The following is a 23,038-nucleotide window of genomic DNA, read 5'->3' as shown; positions in this document are numbered from 1 at the left end:
TGGGACTAAAAAGCCTGACTTTTTAATAAAAAATTATTATAAATATACTTTCAATAATTTAGAAGTATATTTTTGATTTCAGTGAAATGAGATAGCTCATTTTCAATAAAAATTATTAAACATGAATGATCTAAATAGACAAAAATAAAATAACCTGGGTGCTTGAAAAATAGAAGACTGCTGATTTAATCCAGGCACATTTTTAGGATCAGAAATTTGAATGCATTTTTACTATTTAAGTTTCACAGCTTTACTTTGACGTGACTCTGTATTAATGAGTTGACAGAAGAGGGAGTTGTACCTCCCGTAGCTCCACAATTAGACAATTATAAAGGACAGGTTTTAACCTCTGTGTGCTTTCCAAAGCTGTATGTTAGTCACCACTGTTCTTTTCCTTTTTAATTGTGCCCATTATCAGACTAATCTGAACTACTTTGCAGACCTGTATTTTTAATAAAGTAAACTTTGACATTAAAGTTGCAAAAAAAATTTTATAACAAAAAATATAACCACATTTTACAAAAAGAAGGTGTAAAGAAACTTATTTAACATCTTTATTGTTAATAGCAAAACACATATTTATAAATCATTCTAGTGATAGATTTTAATCCAGCAATATGTCTGATGTGGCAGTGTATCGTACCTAAAGATGTATTTAGATTTCTGGGTATTTGTGATTGCCTGGAATGCAGACATGCCTCACACACTTAACCCCTCAGGTTGGAATACAGACATGTACTTAGTAACCACTTTTAAGGTTACATTGGTTTGTAGAAGGAAGCAGTCATGTTTGAAAGTGTAATGAAGGGGCAGCCATAACGACAAATCAGAGAAAGATTTGACAGAATGAATCGGAGATAGGATACACTCAACTCTCACGAGAGTAGCACAGGAAAGAAGACCTACTGATGAAGCATATAGAAAGAATCAGTCAGTGGGGCTTCAGTGAATGAGTGCAGTGCAGTAGTGTTTAGTTCACTCATGAGTTCAAGTAGTACAGTGCAGCTCAGCAGAGGCAGGAGAAGCCTAAAACAAGAAGAAACCAGAATAATAGAACAAATTGCTAGAGTTATTCTGAGACCAAGAATAAAAATTGAATGAGAAACTAAAAAACACCTGATTTAATCAATCATCCTGAAGAGGAGTTTGAGCCAGAACAGGAAAAAAAAAAAAAAAAAACGTAGAGGGGATGAGCTTATTTAGCAATATATCCAGCCACTTTGCTGAAATTGTTTATCAGCTGTAGGAGTTCTCTGCTGGAATTTTTGGGGTCACTTAAGTACATTACCATGTCATCTGCAAATAGTGAATTTTTACTTCTTCTTTTCCGATTTGTATCCCTTTGATTTCCTTTTGCTGTCCAATTTCTCTGGCCAGGAATTCCAGTGCTATGTTGACTAGATACAGGGAGAGTAGACAGTCTTGTCTACTCCCTTCGAGTTTCTCACCTTTTAGTTTGATTTTGGCTATTGGTTTGCGGTATATTGCTTTTAATTTGTTTAGGTATGGGCCTTGAAGTCCTGTTTTATTCCCAAGACTTTTAACATGAAGGTGTGTCAAATTTTGTCAAATGCTGTCTCAGCATCCAGGGAGATAATCATATTTTTTCCTTTGAGTTTGTTTATATGGTGAATTGCATTGATCGATTTTCTTGTATATCTTCATTCCAGGGATGAAGCCTACTTGATCATGGTGAATGATTGTATTGATGTGTTTTTGGATTTAGTTTGCAAGAATTATGTTGAATATTTTTGTATCAGTGTTCATAAAGGAGATGGGTCTAAAGTTCTCTTTCTTTGTATGGTCTTTGTGTGCTTTAGAAATGAGTTATTTTGGCTTTAAATAATGAGTTTGGTAGTGTTCCATCTGACTCTATTTTGTGAAATAGTTTGTAGAGTACTGGTATAAAGTCTTCAATAAAAGTCTCAGAGAATTCTGCACTGATTTCATCTGGACCTGGGCTTTCTTTGGGGGGGGGGAGACTTTTGATGGCTGCTTCTATTATTTCAGGTGTTATGTGGTTGTTTAGATAATTTATCTGGACCTGATTTAACTTTGGTATCTGTTGTCTGTCTAGAAATTTATCGATTTTCTCTAGATTTTCCAGTTTTGTTAAGTATAGGCTTTTGTAGTAGGATCTGATGATTTCTTGAATTTCTTCAGTTCAGTTGTTATGTCTCCACTTTCCTGTCTGATTTTGTTAATTTGGATACTCTCTTTTCCCTCTAGTTAGTCTGGCTAAGGGTTTCTTAATCTTATTAATTTTCTCAAAGAACCAGCTCCGGGTTTTGTTGATACTTTGAATGGTTTTTTGTTTCTTCTTGGTTGATTTTTGCTCTGAGTTGATTATTTCCTGCTGTCTACTCCTCTTGGGTGTATCTGATTCTTTTTTTTTTTTTCTAGAGCTTTCAGCTGCTTTGTCAAGTTCCTAGTGTATGTAGATATTTTGTTTTTGTTGTTATTAAAGACCAGCCTTAGTCCATGGTAATCTGATAGGATGCATGAGAGTATGTCATTCTTTTTATATCTATTGAGGCTTGTTTTGTGACTAACTATATGGTCAATTTTGGAAAAGGTGTCATGACATGCAGTTAGTTCTGGTGTCAGGTCCTCAGTTGTCTTTGTGTGCCCAAGTTTGGGAGCTCTTGTGAGGCTGCTCTGGGAGCTCAGCCCTTTGCCCACTGGTCCTGAGTACTAGTGGTGGGGATATGGCTCTTTCTCCAGGACAAAATGGACCCTTTTCCAGCGAGTACAGCACTCTCTGCTCACTGAGGACTCATAGTGTTCCCTCCCTGGGCCTTTGTGCCACCTTTGTGTCAGGCTCACCTCTGGCCCAGGTGTAAAAGGGCCAATGTAGCTGATATTCCAGAACAGCCATCCCCAGGCGGATCAGGATTCTCTCTGACACAGTCCCAAGCTCTGACTCCAAGCACTCTCTGTGCTCTGGGTAATCACTACACAACCTCAATAGGTCTGCCAGGTTATTGGCTGTTCTAGGTAGGAAAGTGCCTGGGCAGTATAGCTTTTCTGTGCTGGCAGATCCAGATACTCTCTTACTGTGGCCCAGAAAGGAACATTTGCCACAAGCACTGCCTTCAAACTCTGTCTGTGTTCTGTGTGCTCACACAGCAGTGTCCCCTGGCCTGTTCCCCAGGCTATCTGCTGGCTTAAGTGGCAGGATGCCTGGGCATCTGGGACAGGAGCACAGCCTTTCCCAGCAGATCTGGGTACTCCCTTACTGTGGGCCTGAAAGGAACATTTGCTACAAGCACCACCACCAAGGGCGGTCTGTGTTCCGGGTACTCAGTGCACAACCTCACTAGGTTTGCGGGCCAGGCTACCTACTGGTCTAGGTCCAAAATATTTTCATCAAGGTATACATAGTACAGTATGTGAAATCCTGCTTGGATTAAGATTGAGTATTTACTCAAGACATTAGTATTTGAAAGTGCATTATGCACACTGCCATGAAGGCTACCAGCCTCCCAGGATTTGTGTTTACTTATGATTCCTTAGTAAGCATCAGAGAAGTTACACATATGCCCCAATCTCTGGTCCAGGATGATTTGCTCTGTCCTTTCCTATACTGCAAGATCTTCCCAGATATTTTGGCGATGGAGATTATTGTTTCTTCTAATTCTTTTCATAGTACATGTCATTCTGCTGTCAAATATTTTTCGAAATATGTCTAACTATTTTGCACCAGGAAAACAGGGAAACAGATGGTGTATCCTTCATAATTTGTTATCTTTAAAACCATGTCAAAGGTATTAGAAAACAGTAGGTATAACAGGTTTCTACAGAGAAACTTCAGTCTGGATAGTTTTTATAATAAAATGCTTTGAACTTCCAGTTAGTAAAACAAATGAGACCACAAAACTTAAACTGCATGATAAAATTATTTTAACTAGTTATAAATAACTGAAATGCTGCGTTTTGTATTAAATCTTTGGTACTGGTGATTGTGTGGTTTATGGAAAGTAACATGTTTCCAAGCTCTAAACATAAAAGGATAGATTCCATTTCATAAAAAATAAATAAATAAATAAAATAAAGACAAGACAAGACTTCAGGACACAGAGCGGAGCGGCTCGTACAGGCTGAGCAACTGTGACCGGGAACAGACCTTAGGAACTTCTGTTCCCACCCGGAGACGACTTCAAGACGCAGAGCGGAGCCTGGCCCAACTGCCAGCTGGAAAGGCGGCTCATACAGGCTGAGCAACTGGTGAGTGAGAGACCTAGGCTGCTGGGAAGCAGAGGGATCTCTGTGGAGTGCACACTGAAAGGGCACCCCCTGCCCTGACCTGACCTGTCCTCCCCGATCCAGTGACCTGGAACAGATCTTAGGAACTTCTGTTCCCACCCGGAGACGACTTCAGGACACAGAGCAGAGCCTGGCCCAACTGCCAGCCAGAAAGGCGGCTCGTACAGTCTGAGCAACTGGTGAGTGGGAGACCTAGGCTGCTGGGGAGCAGAGGGATCTCTGCGGAGTGCACACGGAAAGGGCACCCCCTGCCCTGACCTGCCCTGTCCTCCCCGATCCAGTGACCGGGAACAAATCTTAGGAACTTCTGTTTCCACCCAGAGACGACTTCAGGACTCAGAGCGGAGCCTGGCCCACCTGCCAGCTGCAAAGGTGGCTCAGAGAGGCTGAGCATCTGTGACCAGGAACAGATCTTAGGAACGTCTGTTCCCACCCGGAGGCAACTTCAGGACGCAGAGCGGAGCCTGGCCCAGCTGCCACCCGGAAAATGGGCTGCTGGGGAGTAGAGAGATCTCTGCGGAGTGCACACGGAAAGTGTACCACGGACACAGACCAGATACAAGGGAAAGGCAAGAATATATCACTGACAACAAAATGGCAAGAGGAAAGAGAAAGAGTATATCCCAAGGAAACCAAGACAATCTAGCAACACCAGAACCCAGCTCTCCGATAGTAGCAAACATTGGAATTCCAAACACTCCAGAGAAAGAAGACACAGACCTGAAATCATGCCTCAAGACGCTGATAGAGATACTTAAACAAAAAAGGGAGGAAAAGCAAAAAGATTCAGAAGCTTTTAAAGAAGAAACATGAAAAACACTCAAAGAACTCAAAGAACGAGACGAAAACAGAACCAAAGAAATAAAGGAATGGAAGAGGGAAATTAAAACAGAAATTGACACGATAAAGAAAGCGCTAAAAGAAATAACCCTAGAGGCAGAACACCAAAAAAAGAAATCAGAGGTCACAGAAGCAAGCATTTCCAACAGATTACAAGAGATCGAGGAGAGAATCTCGGGGGCAGAAGACAAAATTGCAAACATAGACAAAACAGCCAGAGAAGATGCAAAAAATAAAAAGCTCCTACCCCAAAATGTCCAGGAAATACAAGACACAATGAGAAGACCGAACCTAAAGATAATAGGAATAGAAGAGGGAAAAGAGTATCAACTAAGAGGCACAGTAAATATCTTCAACAAAATCATAGAAGAAAACTTCCCTACCCTCAAGAATGAGATGACCACGAGCATAAAAGAAGCCTTCAGAACTCCAAATAGGTTGGACCAGAAAAGAAATACCTCCCGACACATAATAGTAAAAACATCAAGTGCCCAAATTAAAGAAAGAATACTAAAAGCAGTAAGGGAAAAAGGTCAGGTAACATATAAAGGCAGGCCAATCAGACTCACACCCGATTTCTCAACAGAGACTATGAAAGCTAGAAGAGCCTGGACAGACATCATGAACTCCTTAAGAGAGCACAAGTGCCAGCCCAAGCTGCTATACCCAGCAAAACTTTCAATCACCATCGATGGAGAGACAAAGATATTTCAAGACAAATCAAAATTCAAAAAATATCTGAACACAAACCCAGCACTACAACGAATTATAGGTGGAAAACCCAATACAAGGAGGGAAAATACAGCCTAGTAAAAACAAGAAAATTCCTAAACAAGAAAACAAAAAAAAAAAAAAAAAAAAAAAAAAAAAAAAAAAAAAAAACTCAGACACAACTCAACCCAAAAAAGCAAAAATGGCAGGAAACAGAAACAATTATTCCTTGATATCTATTAACATAAATGGTTTCAACTTCCCAATAAAGAGACATAGACTATCAGACTGGATACATAAACAAAATCCAGCCTTTTGCTGCATACAGGAAACTCATCTCAGAGACAGAGACAGACACTATCTCACAGTAAACGGGTGGGAAAAAACTTCCAAGCAAACAGCTCCAAGAAGAAAGCTGGAGTGGCTATTCTAATATCGAATAAAGTAAATTTCCAACCAAAAGTTATCAAAAAAGATAAAGAACACACTTTTTACTCATTACCGGGGAAATCTGTCAGGAGGAACTCTCAATCCTTAACATATATGCTCAAAATAAAAAATCACCCACATTCATAAAAGAAACTCTACTAAAGCTCAAAAAATACATTTCACCCCACACAATAATAGAGGGAGACTTTAATACCCCACTCTCACCAATGGACAGATCAGGGAAACAGAAACTGAACAAGGACACTGCAAAACAAGCAGAGACTTTGAACCAACTAAAATTAATAGATATATACAGAACATACTATCCTAAAGTAAAAGAATACACCTTCTTCTCACCACCCCATGGCACCTTCTCGAAAATTGACCACATAATTGGACACAGAATGAGCCTTCATTGATATGAGAAGATTGAAATACTCCCATGCATCCTCTCAGATCACCATGGTCTACGGCTGGTCTTTAACAACAACAAAGACAACAAAATGCCCACATAAACATGGAAAGTAAACAACGCTCTGTTAAAGGATAGCAGGGTCAAAGAAGAAATAAAAAAAGAAATTAAGGATTTTCTAGAATTCAACGACAACGATAACACAACATACCCAAACCTATGGGATGCAATGAAAGCAGTATTGAGAGGAAAACTCATAGCCCTAAGTGCTTCCAAAAAGAAACTGGAGAGAGCTCACATCAGCAACCTGACAGCACAGCTAAAAGCCCTAGAATAAAAGGAAGCAGATATACCCAAAAAGAGTAGACCGCAAGAAATAATCAAAATTAGGGCAGAAATAGACCAAATAGATACAAAAAGAACCAATGAAAAAATCAACAAAACAAAGAGTTGGTTCTTTGAGAAAATCAACAAGATTGATAAACCCCTAGCCAGACTAACTAAAGGGCAAAGAGAGAGTATCCAAGTTAACAAAATCAAAAAGGAAAGTGGTGACATAACAACTGAAACTAAGGAAATTCAAGAAATCATCAGATCCTACTACAAAAACTTATACTCTACACAATTGGAAAATGGAGGAAATGGACGAATTCCTAGACAGATACAAGGTCCCAATGTTTAACCAGGACCAAGTAAACCATCTAAATAACCCTATAACACCTAAAGAATTAGAAGAAATCATCAAAAGCCTCCCAACCAAAAAAAGCCCAGGTCCAGACGGGTTCAGTGCAGAATTTTATCCGGCATTTATTGGGGATATAACACCAATATTTACCAAACTATTCCAAAAGATAGAATCAGATGGAATATTACCCAACTCATTTTTTGAGGCTAGAATAACCCTTGTACCTAAGCCACACAAAGACCCTACAAGGAAAGAGAACTTCAGACCAATCTCACTTATGAACATTGATGCGAAAATACTCAACAAAATCCTTGCAAACCGAATCCAAGAACACATCAAAACCATCATTCATCATGACCAAGTAGGCTTCATCCCTGGGATGCAGGGATGGTTCAACATAAGGAAATCCATCAATGTAATCCACCATATAAACAAACTTAAAACCAAAATCACATGGTCATCTCACTAGACGCTGAGAAAGCATTCGACAAAATCCAACACCCCTTCATGTTAAAAGTCCTGGAAAGAACAGGAATCCAAAGCCCGTATTTAAACATAATAAAAGCAATATACAGCAAACTAACAGCCAACATTTCAATCTTCTTATATCTATTGTGTCTTATTTTGTGACAGAGTATATGATCAATTTTGGATAAGTTGCTCTGAGGTGCTGAAAGGAAGGTGTATTCTTTTGTTTTGGGATGATATGTTTTGCAGATATGTATAAATTCCAATTAGTTCATAACTTCTGCTAGTTTCACTGTATCCTTGTTCAATTTCTGTTTCTCTGATCTTTCCATTGATGAGAGTCGGTTGTTGAGCTCTCCCACTATTATTGTGTGGGGTGGGTGCAAGGCATTTATTGAGCTTTAGTAGTGTTTTTTTTATGAGTATGGGTGCTCTTGTATTTGGAGCATATATGTTAAGGATTGAGAGTTCCTCCTGACAAATTTTCCCTGTAATGAGTAAAAAGTTTCTTTACTTGTCTTTTTAAATAACTTTTCATTGAAAACCTACTTTATTCGATATTAGAATGGCCACTTCAATTTGCTTCTTGGGGCCATTTGCTTGGAAGGTATTTTACCAACATTTTACTCTAAGATAGTGTCTGTCTTAGTCTCTGTGATGAGTCTCCTGTATGCAGCAAAATGCTAGATTTTGTTTATGTATCCAGTCTGATAGCCTATATATATTTATTGGGGATTTGAGTCCATTTATGGTTACAGATATTAAGAAATGGTGGTTGTTGTTTCCTGCTGTTTTTGCTTTTGGAGTTAGAATTGTGCCTGTGTGTCTTTCTTCTTTTGGTGTTCTTGCTTAGGTATTTTCTTGTTTTTAGTATGATATAGTTTCCATCCTTCTATTGTGTTTTCCACCTATAATTCATTGCAGTGCTAGCTTTTTGATCAGATATTGTGTAAAATTAGTTTTGTCCTTGAATATCTTGGTCTCTCCATCTATGGTGATTGAGAGTTTTGCTGGTTATAGCAGCTTGGGGTGACACTTGTGTTCTATTAGGATCTGCATGATATCTGTTCAGGCTCTTCTAGTTTTCATAGTCTTTGTTGATTCTTATTGGTCTGCCTTTATATGTTACATGACCTTTATCTCTTACTGCTTTTAGTATGCTTTCATTGCTTTGGGCACTTGGCATTTTGAATATTATGTGTCAGAAGAATTCCTTTTTTGGTCCCATCTATTTGGAGTTCTGTAGGCTTCTTTTATGCTCATGGTCATCTCATTCTTAAGGGTAGGGATGTTTGCTTCTATGATTTTGCTGAAGATATTTACTTTGCCTCTTACTTGATATTCTCAGCCCTGTTCTATTCCTATTATCCTTGGGTTTGGTCTTCTCATTATGTCCTGGATCTCCTGGATATTTTAGGTTAGGAGCATTTTGGCTTTTGCATTTTCTCTGACTGTTTTGTCTGTTTTCCATGTTGTCTTCGGCCCCTGAGATTTCGTCTTCCATCTCTTGTAGTCTCTTGGAGATGCTTGCATCTGTGACTTTTGATTCCTATTTTAGTTTTTCAACCTCCAGGGTTATCTCTTTTAGTGTTTTCTTTATTGTTTCCATTTTCATATTCAATTCCTTTATCTCTTTGGTTCTGTTTTTCTCTAGTTCTTTGATTAATTTGAGAGTTTTCCTTGTTCCTTCTTTAAGAGTTTCTATTTCTTTATGTTTTTCCTTCCTTTCTTTTAAAGTATCTCTATCATCATGTTTAGGTAGGATTTCGGGTCTGAATCTTTTTTTCTGGAGTGTTTGGCTTTATGCTGTTTGCTTTTATTGAAAAACATTGTTCTAGTGTTGCTAGGTTTCCTTGCTTTCTATTGGGGAAGTCCTATCACTTTCCTCTTGCCATCTTGTTGTCTGTGATTATACATTGTCTTGTTGTCAGTGATTGTTACCTGTCTCTCCCATGTACTGGGCCTCTGTATCTGGATCTCCATTGTTCCTGGTGGCAGATGGCTTGAGCATTGTTCTGCAAGCATGGGTCCTCTGGGTGAAAACCATGTCTCTACAGCAGAGTTCCTACTCCCCTGAACCACCGGGGAGGGGGAGCTTTCAGCATTCTAGGCCCAGACCTCTCTGTGCTTGGCCTACTCGCAGTGCAGTCTCACCGGGCCTGTGTCCCTAGATCTCTGCTGTTCCTGGTGGCAAATGAACTGATCTAAGTGTTTGTTCCACACGCAAGTGCCTTCCAGGTAGAAACCAAGTCCCAATGCCAGAGTTCTTGCTCCCTTGAATCACTCTGTGGGGGGCATGCAATAGAACAGCCCACACCTCTCTGAGCCCTGGCTACTTGCAGCACAGTCTCAACAGACCTGCCTCCCTGGATCTCTGCTGTTCCTAGTGGTAGATGGCCTGAGTGCCTGTTCTGCATGCGTGGCTCCTCCGGGTGTTCATGATAGAACAAAAATTGACTAAAATTATTTTTTTGATAAGTCTTTATATGTTTTCTGTACCATGGTATTTGGGACCTCTTAGGACGAATTGGGTAATATTTCTTCTGACTCAGTTTTGCAGAATAAATTGTGGAAGTATTTGCATCAACTCCTTGTAAGTATCTATATTTCTGCCATGTCCCTTATTATGCCCTCTTTTCCAATTCTGGTTTTATATATTTAGTTAGTTTGCAAAAAGATGTGCATCTCTTGTTTATTTAAGAACCTCCTCTTCCTTGCAGTTCTTGGTTTCATTTTGTTCTTTGTTTCTCGTCGATGGATCTCTGTCCCCAGTTTTATTATTTCTTGCCATCTATTCACTTTGGGTGTGCTAACTCTTTTTTTTAAACAACTTTATTTTACAAAACAAAGATAAATGTACAGATTTTAAACATTTTTCCTTAAAATTATACATTTTTGTCAGTATTTTTTAGATTTTAAAAAAAATTTTACATAAAACTATATGAATATATTTTTTAGTCAGTACTTGATTTTTTTCAAGGTTTGATAGTATGTCTTGAAAACTTACTAGTTACAGTGAGCTAAAGTACATGTAAAACAAAATCTAACATGGAAATAGTTAAAGTTTTCTAGTTTTGTAAATATTTTTGTTTTGTTTTGTTTTCTTTATTTCTTGGACTTCATACAGTCTGTGAGTTGTTTCTGGGATAGTGCAAGCCTCTGGGGTTAGAATCCCACTATCAGTGACTGCATATTATGTCTGTTCTTTTGTGACTGGGTTATCTCACTCAGGATGATATTCTCTAGATGCAGCCATTTTCTTAAGACTTTGGATAAGTCATTGTTTCAGGTGGCTGAGTAGTATTCCATTGTGTATATGTACAACAATTTTTGTATCCATTCATTTTCTGAAGGACATCTGGGTTTCATCCAGCTTCTGGCTATTATAACTAGAGGTGCTATGAACATTGTGGTGCACATATCTGTATTGTGTATTAAAGTGTCTGGGGTATATGCCCAGAAGTGGAATAGCTGGGTCTTCAGGTAGTACTATATCCAATTTTCTGAGGTATCGCCAGACAGATTTCCAGAGTGGTTGTATTAGCTTGGAACCCCACCAACAATGGAGAAGTGTTCATCTTTCTCCACAGCCTAGCCAGCATCTGCTGTCATCTGAGTTTTGGATCTTGGCCAATCTGACTGGTGTGAGGTGGAATCTCAGGGTTGTTTTGATTTGCTTTTCCCTGATGGCTAAGGATGTTGAGCACTTCCTCAGATGTTTCTTGGCCATTCAGTGTTCCTCAACTGAAAAAGTTTTGTTTAGCTCTGTACCTGATTTTTTAATAGAGTTATTTTATTCTGTGGTGTCTAGCTTTTTGAGTTCCTTGTATACCTTGAATGTTAGGACTCTATCTGATGTGGTGTTGGTAAAAATCTTTTCCCATTCTGTTGGTTGCCGATTTTTGTTTACTTGACGATGTCCTTAGCCTTACAGAAACTTTGCAATCTCATTAAGTCCCATTTGTAAATCTTTGACCTTAGAGCTTGAGCCATTGGTGTTTTGTTCAGGAAAATTACTCCTGTGTATATGTGTTCTAAAGTTTTCCCTACTTTCTCATCTAATAGTTTCAGTGTATCTGGTTTAATGTGGAGATCTTTGATCCACTTACACTTGAGCTTTGTACGAGGAGATAAGAACAGGTCTATTTTCATTCTTTTGCATGCTGAGTGCCAGTTGGACCAGCACCATTTGTTGATAGGCTGTCCTTTTTCCATTGAATGTTTACTGCTCCTTTGTCAAAAATCAGGTAAGCATATACATGAGGGCCCATTTCTTGATCTTCTATTCTATTCCATTGATCCACATGCCTATTTCTGTACCAGTACCATGCAGTTTTCAGCATAATTGCCTTGTAATATAGCTTGAGGTCAGGGATAGTGATTCCCGCAGATTTTTTTTTTGTTTTGTTTTGTTTTGTTTTCTTTTTGAGGATGGATTTCGCTATTCTAGGTCTTTTGTTATCCTGTATGAAATTGCACATTGATCTTTTCAATTTCATGAAGAACTGGGTTGGAATTTTGATGGGGATTGCATTGAATCTATAGATTGCTTTTGGTAGGATGGCCATTTTTAAGATGTTGATTTTTCCAATCAATGAGCATGGGAGAGCTTTCCATTTTCTGAGATCCTCCTCAATTTCTTTCTTTACAGGTTTGAAGTTCTTGTCATACAGGTCCTTCACTTGCTTAGTTAGAGTCACACCAAGGTATTTCACAGCTTTTGTGACGATTGTGAAGGGTACCTTTTTCCTAATTTCTTTCTCCACATGTTTGTCCTTTGAGTATAGGAAGGCTACTGATTTGTTTGAGTTGATTTTGTATCCAGCCAATTTGCTTAACTTGTTTATCAGCTGTAGGAGTTCTCTGGTGGAATTTTTGGGGTCACTCAAGTACACTATCATGTCATCTGCAAAGAGTGATATTTTTATCTCTTCCTTTCTGATTTGTATCCACTTGATCTCCTATCGCTGTCTAATTGCTCTAGCCAGGAATTCCAGTACTATGTTCAATAGGTAAGGGGAGAGTGGGCAGCCTTGTCGAGTCCCTGATTTTAGTGGGATTGCTTCAAGTTTCCTGCCATTAAGTTTGATGTTTGCTGTTGGTTTGCTGTATATTGCTTTTATTATGTTTAAGTTTGGGCCTTGGATTCCTATTATTTCCAGGACTTTTAACATGAAGGGGTGTAGGATTTTGTCAAATGGTTTCTCAGCATCTAGTGAGATTACCGTGTGATTTTGGTCTTTGAGTTTGTTTATATGGTGGATTACGTTGTTAGATTTCCCTGTGTTAAAACATCCCTGCATCCCAGGGATGAAGCCTACTTGGTCATGATGAATGATCGTTTTGATGTGTTCTTGGATTCGGTTTGCAAGGATTTTGTTGAGTATTTTTGCATCAATGTTCATAAGTGAGATTGGTCTGAAGTTCTCTTTCCTTGTAGGGTCTTTGTGTGGTTTAGGTACGAGGGTTATTGTAGCCTCAAAAAATGAGTTGGGTAATATTCCATCTGATTCTATCTTTTGGAATAGTTTGGCGAGTATTGGTGTAATATCCCCAATAAATGTCTGATAAAATTCTGTACTGAACCTGTCTGTACCTGGGTTTTTTTTTTGGTTGGGAGGCGTTTGGTGACTTCTTCTATTTCTTTAGGTGTTATAGGGTTATTTAGATGGTTTACTTGGTCCTGGTTTAACTTTGGAATCTTGTATCTGTCTAGGAATTCATCCATTTCCTCCAGAAATTTCAATTTTGAGGAGTATAAGTTTTTGTAGTAGGATCTGATGATTTCTTGAATTTCCTCAGATTCCGTTTTTATGTCTCTACTTTCCTTTTTGATTTTGTTAATTTGGATACTCTCTCTTTGCCCTCTAGTTAGTCTGGCTAGGGGTTTATCAATCTTGTTGATTTTCTGAAAGAACCAACTCTTTGTTTTGTTGATTTTTTATTGGTACTTTTTGTTTCTATTTGGTCTATTTTTGCCCTGATTTTGATTATTTCTTGACATCTACTCTTCTTGGGTATATCTGCTTCCTTTTGTTTTAGGGCTTTTAGCTGTGCTGTCAGGTTGCAGATGTGAGTTCTCTCCAGTTTCTTTTTGGAAGCACTTAGGGCTATGAGTTTTCCTCTCAATACTGTTTCATTGCATCCCATAGGTTTGGGTATGTTGTGTTTTCGTTTTCGTTGAATTCTAGAAGATACTTAATTTCTTTCTTTATTTCTTATTTGACCCTGCTATCGTTCAATAGAGCGTTGTTTAGTTTCCATGTGTATGTGGGCTTTTTGTTGTCTTTGTTGTTGTTAAAGACCAGCCATAGACCATGGTGATCTGAGAGGATGCATGGGAGTATTTCAATCTTCTTATATCGATGGAGGCTCGTTCTGTGTCCAATTATGTGGTCAATTTTCGAGAAGGTGCCATGGGGTGGTGAGAAGAAGGTGTATTCTTTTACTTTAGGATAGTTTGTTCTCTATATATCAATTAATTCTAGTTTGTTCAAAGTCTCTGCTAGTTTTGCAGTGTCCTTGTTCAGTTTCTGTTTCCATTATCTGTCCATTAGTGAGGGTGGGGTATAAAAGTCTCCCATTATTATTGTGTGGTGTGAAATGTATTTTTTGGTCTGTAGTAGGCTTTTTTTTATGAATGTGGGTGATTTTTTATTTGGAGCATATATGTTAAGGATTGAGAGTTCCTCCTGACAGATTTCCCTGGTAATGAGTAAAAAGTGTCCTTCCTTTTCTTTTTTGATAACTTTTGGTTGGAATTTTACTTTATTAGATATTAGAATAGCCACTCCAGCGTGCTAATTGGAGCTGTTTGCTTGGAAGTTTTTTTTCCACCCTTTTACTCTGAGATAGTGTCTGTCTCTGTCTTTGAGATGAGTTTCCTCTATGCAGCAAAAGGCTGGATTTTGTTTATGTATCCAGTCTGATAGTCTATGTCTCTATATTGGGGAGTTGAGACCATTTATGTTAATAGATATCAAGGAATAGTTGTTTCTGTTTCCTGCCATTATTGCTTTTTTGTGTTGAGTTGTGTCTGTGTTTTTTTTTTTTCTTTTAGGTTTCTTGTTTAGGAGTTTTCTTGTTTTTACTAGGCTGTATTTTCCCTCCTTGTATTGGGTTTTCCACCTATAATTCCTTGTAGTGCTGGGTTTGTGTTCAGATATTTTTTGAATTTTGATTTGTCTTTAAATATCTTTGTCTCTCCATCGATGGTGATTGAAAGTTTTGCTGGGTATAGCAGCTTGGGCTGGCACTTGTGCTCTCTTAAGGAGTGCATGATGTCTGTCCAGGCTCTTCTAGCTTTCATAGTCTCTGTTGAGAAATCGGGTATGAGTCTGATTGGTCTGCCTTTATATGTTACCTGACCTTTTTCCCTTACTGCTTTTAGTATTCTGTCTTTAATTTGGGCACTTGATGTTTTTACTATTATGTGTCGGGAGGTATTTCTTTTCTGGTCCAACCTATTTGGAGTTCTGAAGGCTTCTTTTATGCTCGTGGTCATCTCATTCTTGAGGGTAGGGAAGTTTTCTTCTATGATTTTGTTGAAGATATTTACTGTGCCTCTTAGTTGATACTCTTTTCCCTCTTCTATTCCTATTATCTTTAGGTTCGGTCTTCTCATTGTGTCTTGTATTTCCTGGACATTTTGGGGTAGGAGCTTTTTATTTTTTGCATCTTCTCTGGCTGTTTTGTCTATGTTTGCAATTTTGTCTTCTGCCCCCGAGATTCTCTCCTCGATCTCTTGTAATCTGTTGGAAATGCTTGCTTCTGTGACCTCTGATTTCTTTTTTTGGTGTTCTGCCTCTAGGGTTATCTCTTTTAGCGCTTTCTTTATCGTGTCAATTTCTGTTTTAATTTCCCTCTTCCATTCCTTTATTTCTTTGGTTCTGTTTTCGTCTCGTTCTTTGAGTTCTTTGAGTGTTTTTCATGTTTCTTCTTTAAAAGCTTCTGAATCTTTTTGCTTTTCCTCCCTTTCTTGTTTAAGTATCTCTATCAGCATCTTGAGGTATGATTTCAGGTCTGTGTCTTTTTTTTCTGGAGTGTTTGGAATTCTGATGTTTGCTGTTATGGGAGAGCTGGGTTCTGGTGTTGCTAGATTGTCTTGGTTTCCTTGGGATATACTCTTTCTCTTTCCTCTTGCCATTTTGTTGTAAGTGATATATTCTTGCCTTTCCCTTGTATCTCGTCTGTGTTCCTGGTTCTCCACTGGTCCAGGTGTCCGATTGGCCAAGCCTTGTTTTATGCCTGAGTTCATCGGGTGTGAGCAGAAGTTCCAACGTTCTGTTTTTGGTTTCTGGTCAGGTTTGGCAGGGCAGGGCAAGGCAGGGTGTGCACTTTCCCTGTGCACTTTGCAGAGATCTTTCTCCTCCCCTGCAGCCCAGGTCTCCCACTCATCAGTTTTTCAGCCTTTATGAGCTGCCGTTCTGGGTAGCAGGTGGGCTGGGCTCTGCTCTGCATCTTGAATTCGCCTCCGGGTGGAAACAGAAGTTCTAATTTTCTGTTCCCAGTCGCTGGATCGGGCAAGGCAGGGCAGGGTAAGACAGGGGGTGCACTTTCCATGTGCACTCCACAAAGATCTCTTTGTTCCCCGGGAGCCCAGGTCTCCCACCCACCTTTTGCTCAGCCTCTACGAGCCACCTTTCCGGGTGTCAGATGGGCCAGGCTTCGCTCTGTGTCTTGAAGTCGCCTCCGGGTGGAAACAGAAGTTCTAATTTTCTGTTCCCAGTTGATGGATTGGGCAAGGCAGGGCAGGGCAAGGCAGGGGGTGCATTTTCCGTGTGCACTCAGCAGAGATCTCTCTGCTCCCCTGCAGCCTAGGTCTCCCACCCACCAGTTGCTCAGCCTCTACGAGCTGCTGTTTCGGGTGGCAGATGGGCCAGGCTCTGCTCTGCATCCTGAAGTCACCAGTTGCTCAGCCTCTATGAACCGCTGTTCCGCGTGGCAGATGGGCCAGGCTCCGCTCTGTGTCCTGAAGTCGCCTCGGGGTGGAAACAGAAGTTCTAATTTTCTGTTCCCAATCACTGGATCCAGCAAGGCAGGCAGGGCAAGGCAGGGGGTGCAATTTCTGTGTGCCCTCAGCAGAGATCTCTCTGCTCCCCTGTAGCCTAGGTCTCCCACCCACCAGTTGCTCAGCCTCTACGAGCTGCCATTCCAGTTGGCAGATGGGCCAGGCTCTGCTCTGCATCCTGAAGTCACCAGTTGCTCAGCCTCTATGAGCCGCTGTTCCGGGTGGCAGATGGGCCAGGCTCCGCTCTGTGTCCTGAAGTCGCCTCTGGGTGGAAACAGAAGTTCTAATTTTCTGTTCCCAATCGCTGGATCCGGCAAGGCAGGCAGGGCAAGGCAGGGTGTGCACTTTCCGTGTGCACTCTGCAGAGATCTCTCTGTTTCCGGCAGCCCAGGTCTCCCACCCACCAGTTGCTCAGCCTCTACGAGCCGCCGTTCCGGGTGGCAGATGGGCCAGGCTCTGCTCTGCGTCCTCTAACTTTTTTTTAATTGTAGAAAATACATATGTGATGTTCAATTGGTATTTTAAGATTTGCACATTTACTTTTTAGGTAGCCACATTTTGCTAAAAACCTCCCTTCTTACTATTGTTTTCATTGTATGTCACAGGTTGTGAATGCTGCATTCTCATTTTTATTGCATTCTAGAAAGTCTTTAATTTTTAAATATCTTTTTCATGTTATTTTTTTACTTACTAGAGAGTTACCAGTCATTTTTAAGCTTTCTATAGTTTTGTTGTCAATATTCAGTTTTAATTCATGATAGTATGATAGAATCTGGAGACCTTATTTCCATTTTTTTATTTATTTGTCCTCTAGAGTTATTGTTTGAAGAATCCTTCAATTGTTTCTTTCCCGAATTCCTTTAATTTGTGTTACTGTTATCTTTATTATATATCCATTTTTGTTATTGGAGAATTGTATTCATTTCCTTTGAGTGACTTCTGTTTCACTGATTTTTCTGTATTGTGTGTGTGTGTGTATGTGTGTTTTGGGCAGATACACTACTTTTAAAAAATAGATTTATTTATTTTCTTTAATTGTTTGTGTTGCCATGGCCTTCTTTAGTACATTTATGCTTTTTGCCATTTTTGATTGCATTTTTCTATATTTTTTATGGAATTAAACCTTTTCCCTTGAAAGGACACCAATATCTTCATTAGGTTTGGTTTACGATCCTTTTTTTGGGATTCAGATGTGATTGGATATTCAGGCCTGCTGTGCTAAGACATTTGGACTCTAGTAGAACCATATTATCCTGCCCTTTATTGACTGTGCTATTTGGGAGAAGGGGGAGAAAAAGGTTTATTGCACCTTAATTAGTGCAGGAACCTAGAGAAAGGAACAGATCCAGAAACCATGGTTGCATAGTGGAAGGGTGGGGAGGGGCTTGCTTCACCTGCCCTATTAAGAGTATATGGGATCACAAATCCTGAGCTGGCACCAGACACAGTTAGCTTGGCTTTCCTGTAACAATGATTAATGAAGAAAATGGCCCCAGTGGCTAATCTTGTAGGGTCATTTAGTCAATTGAGTTTCCTGAATGACTCTAGTTAATGTTCAGATAACATACAACAAAGCAGCAAATGCAGAAAACCAGATGTTACACATGCATGCCTCCTATAGATCTGATGTGTTTACACATGCCTGCCACCACAGCTAGCCTTCCATAGATCTGATAAGGTTACACATGCATGCACCACATCTAGCCTTCCATGTGTCTGATAAGGTTAGACATGCATGCCAACACATTTCTTCTTTGATATGGGTTTGCAGATCAAATCCTGATACCAGAAGTATGCTGAAACACTTTTATCCACTGAGTCAACTTATCAGTTCAATTTTTAATTTATTCTTTAAATTCTAATATGATGCTTGATCCAGTTATTAAACAATTTGCATAAGGAACAAGTTGAGTGTTTGGATCTGCTTTTCAACTTTATTTAATGACATGTATGTGTTTTTTTCTAAAGGAAACATTTTTTGTAATACTAGAGTCTAGGCACCTGATACCTATGTTTTTTTTTGATGGGTCGGAATTTTTGTTCCTTTGTTTCCATGTCTGTTTTGCTGGCTTGCTTAGCTGAGAAGAACTTGTACTGCCTTCTGATGTTCAATCGTAGAAGGTAAAGACAAAAGAGGGGAGAGAAGTCAGGAAGGGATGACCTGTAGAATCCATCAGAAGTATGAACAAGAGGGAAGAGAGGCTGCAGCTGGTGTTTTGCTACAGTGCTAGGGGTGAACCTGAGGTACTGGGGATTGCTTGGGGAACAGAGATCTCATTATCATTATTTTGGATTGTTGCTAGTCACTTTTAAATTTTGTCTCGTGGTTTCTTTCAAAGTTACAGCCCTATGATGATTAATAGTTTTGATCATGTTTGAGAACAAAACCATTAAATACAACTTCTTAAAACTTTAGTGTAGAACTTACTGAATTATTTATTGTGTTTATTTATTTATAAGTATATGTTCTACTAAGTATATTAGTATGAGTCATTTTTCAGACTCTGTTAAATTGTATTATGATGAGATAATAAGCATCTTTTCTTCTATCCATGTTCTATTTTGTTTGTGGTCCTTATGATTTAATACAAAATCATTTTATATAAAAACTAGGTGGTTGTTTAAAGTTCAGTTTCCCATTTCTTCCCTATCTGTTGTAAAAAATATTCCTCCTATTACATTGGTTTCCTTGACATTATCATCAGCATTAGTTAGCCATATGAAACCCAAACTAAGGGAATTCAGGAAAGGCAAATATAGGATTTCAAAGAACTACAGAGGCAGCCTTCACCACTCCAAAAGACTGGAGAAAGAATCTCAGGTATTGAAGACATAATAGAAGAAATTGATAAAGTGATCAAAATCCAACACACACACACACACACACACACACACACACACACACACACACATACACACACACATACACACACACACACACACACACACATACACACACACATACACACACACACACACACACACACACACAGAGAGAGAGAGAGAGAGAGAGAGAGAGAGAGAGAGAGAGAGAGATTTGTCAATAAACCACCATAAACATGGAATTTGTCAAAAAAAACCATTTTTTCAGCATAATTCTGGTTTTAAAATAAACCTACAAAATGAAATAGGCTAAGTATTTTTTCCTTACCACATTGTTTTTAAAAAGAGGGATACGAGGGATACATATACAGATTTTTAAATGCATTTTGGCATAACACTATATGAATATTTTTATCAGTACTTAATTCTATTAGAGTTTTGATAACATGCATTGAAATCCCACTAGTTACCATATGCATGAAGTACATGTAGGACAGAATGTAATATTGAAACAAATTTCTTGCTGGGTATAGATTAAGCATAATGACCTGTGAATACAAAAAATTGCCACAAAGCTATTTTTTTTAGCTCTTGGATTATTTTAAATATTTTTTCTTTACTTCAAACCACTGAAAGATATTTGCCTCATCATAGTGAGCAAAGCCAGACTGCACTAAAGGCATGTTGCAATTAATTAGCTTTACATGTCATCTGTATATTTTCTTCTGTTTTTAAAGAATTTATTTTTGTTTCTTGTTTTGTCTGCAGTAGATGTATAACATGTGTGCCTTGTGTCCTTAAGATGTAAAAGAGCACTGAATCCACACTACCTGGAGTTACAGATGACTATTAACACTTTGTGAATACCTGTCAAGAGGAAAAAAATTACTTTTTAATTGTTAATCCATCTTCCAGAGATACTCCTGAATGTTTCTGTTATCACAGTGTGGGGATGACTCCTGACTGAGACCATTGAAGGATCATTTGGTGCTATAACAATTTTTTGCATAAGTAAACAAATTAAATATTTTAGCAAAGCTTACTTTTGGCTTAGAACCACTACATGGTTGGGCTCACCCTAATTCAGCCAGAAGTTTGAAAGAGAATCTAGGAAATTCTCTGTAATTAAAAATAAAAGGAAAAAAGTTCTCTTGGTAGTCTGAAAAGAGCAAGCAGAAATCATATACATGATTTAATGACATATACTCTTATAAACATAAGAGTTTATAAAGACATCTAGATCCAGGTTGCTGTCACCTTTGTGGGCACATAAGCAGATGCTTTTTCCTAGGCATAACTGAAAGTTGATTACCAGAACAGGGATACGTATTCAGCAAACACAACTTTATGGGATAACACAATTTAACATTGGAACAGGTACACAAGAAGTTAAGATTAAGGGAAGTCCGTGAGTGCGTGTAGGAAGATTTGAAAGTGAGAAGTTAAATTCGTAACCCTGTTTTTAAAAGTCAGATGGAAAATATTAAGAAAACAACTCTGAAGAAGGAGCAGAGTGAGGAAATGTGCTCCACCCAGCACAGTATTCAGATAACTTACAGAGCATGCTTAGCTGCAAAGGAGGAAGCTGAAAAAGAGAGCAGCAGAGCTGAAAGAACACACATTGTCATTTTACTTGCAGACTTGTTCAGTCTATAACAAAGGAAATGGTAGCATCCAAAGAGAGTTTCTTTGAAGCAATTTAAGACTTTGAGGAAATTGGAAAGTAGCTATACAAATAATTTCTATACATCTTTCTGTGAGGTTTCTTTGACACGTTTAGTATATATAAACAGAACCCAATGATCAAGACCTGGGAAATGTCTTTAGTGGACAAATCATCCACTGGAGTATTCCCTAACATTTCTTTAGTACTTATTACAGAGTGCTTTTAGAGTTTCTCTCTTGAATTGACATTTAATTATCATATGATGTTATTACTTGACGGTAACAGTTATTTAGTTGCCCCTTGTCTTTCAGGGCTTTGAAACATTTTTTTGATTACTTGTCTCATGGAAATGGCTTTTGTGATGTTTCCTCAAAATTAAATATAGACAGCACTTTTGGCATAAAAATCGTTGATCAGTTCATCTTTCTCTACGTCTTAAATTGGAAGGCTTATGAGGGTCGTTTTTTCTGACTAATGTGAAGCTTGATATTTTGTTTAAATAATTTTCTCTAATTTTCTTTTTTTTTCTTTTTTTAGTGGCACACATTTTTAATTTCAGCACTAGGGATGCAGAGGCAGGAGGATCTCTCTGTGTTCCAGGCCAGCCTGGTCTACCTCCATAGGGAGTTTCAGGACAGCCAGAGCTACATAAAGGGATGTTGGGGTAAAGGGACACTGTCTCACAAAACCAAACCAGAACAAAAGAATCCTGTATACTTAGGTATTCAAATGTAGATTTAGGTATTCAAATTTCAACTTTCACTTGAAATTTGTTTATAGTTAAAGAAGCTGAAAAATAGAAAGTAAAATCCCGAAGGGAACGGTTAAGACTATAAATGGTAAAATTGACTTTGGGTAATAGAAGAGTCACAACTTTCCCTGATGTGAAGGTGTGATTTTAAATATTAAAAAATCAAAAAGTGTTCTTGTATGGGGATGGTATTGGTTAATGAAACTTAGTGTTCTCAGCTAAGTATAAGAAGTACGAAGAAAGTCAGGCTTACCCAGGAGGTAAGGAGCAGGCTTAAACAGAGGTAGTGAGTGGATTCTTATTGTTTAGTTTTGTATTAGTAAACATTACAGTTTTTTTTTTTCTGAGATAGGGTCTCACAATGTAACTCTGGATGACTTAGAACTTACTATGTTGATTAGGCTGGCTTTGAACTAAAAGAGAGATATGCTTGCTTTGTCTTATGAAGGTTACTGTTTTTTGTTTGTTTTAAACAAAGTTGTTTAGTTACATTGTTAGCAGTTTAGAACACCAGTTTGTGAGGATGTGTCCCTTTTGTCAGAAAGAACTGAGGTTGCAGGTTCAAAAGTTCATAGTTCTGATCAGCTTTGTGCTGCATTGTAATCTCTTATTTCTCCTCAGTTTTGAAGATCTCACCCTCCTGGTCCCTGGGCTTGCACAGCTGGTTCTTTTGAAGAAAGCATCAGCCAGGTGTTTTAGGATTTTTACCTTGCTGATACTATCTTTAGTAGAGGCAGCAATGACAAACTTCTGTGCGTTTTGGGCAGAGGAACCTGGATGAGGGCAAGAGGTCCAGTCATAGATAGCAAGCCGCTGCCTGACTGTTTCAGGAAAACCACTCTCTTGCCCCTGTGGCCCCAGTGAGGATGATCAGGACAGTCCCAAGAAGGATACTGGAGTGCAGCATTCACATGTGCTGACTGAAGGGCTTCTTGCCATGGCTCAGTAGCTTCCGAGGCAAATCTTTGGTAGGATAA

This window comes from Micromys minutus, assembly GCF_963924665.1.
Source record: "Micromys minutus genome assembly, chromosome: 1".
NCBI classification, from domain to species: domain Eukaryota; kingdom Metazoa; phylum Chordata; class Mammalia; order Rodentia; family Muridae; genus Micromys; species Micromys minutus.
The sequence above is the reverse complement of the archived record's forward strand: the minus strand, read 5'-3'. Positions refer to the sequence as shown.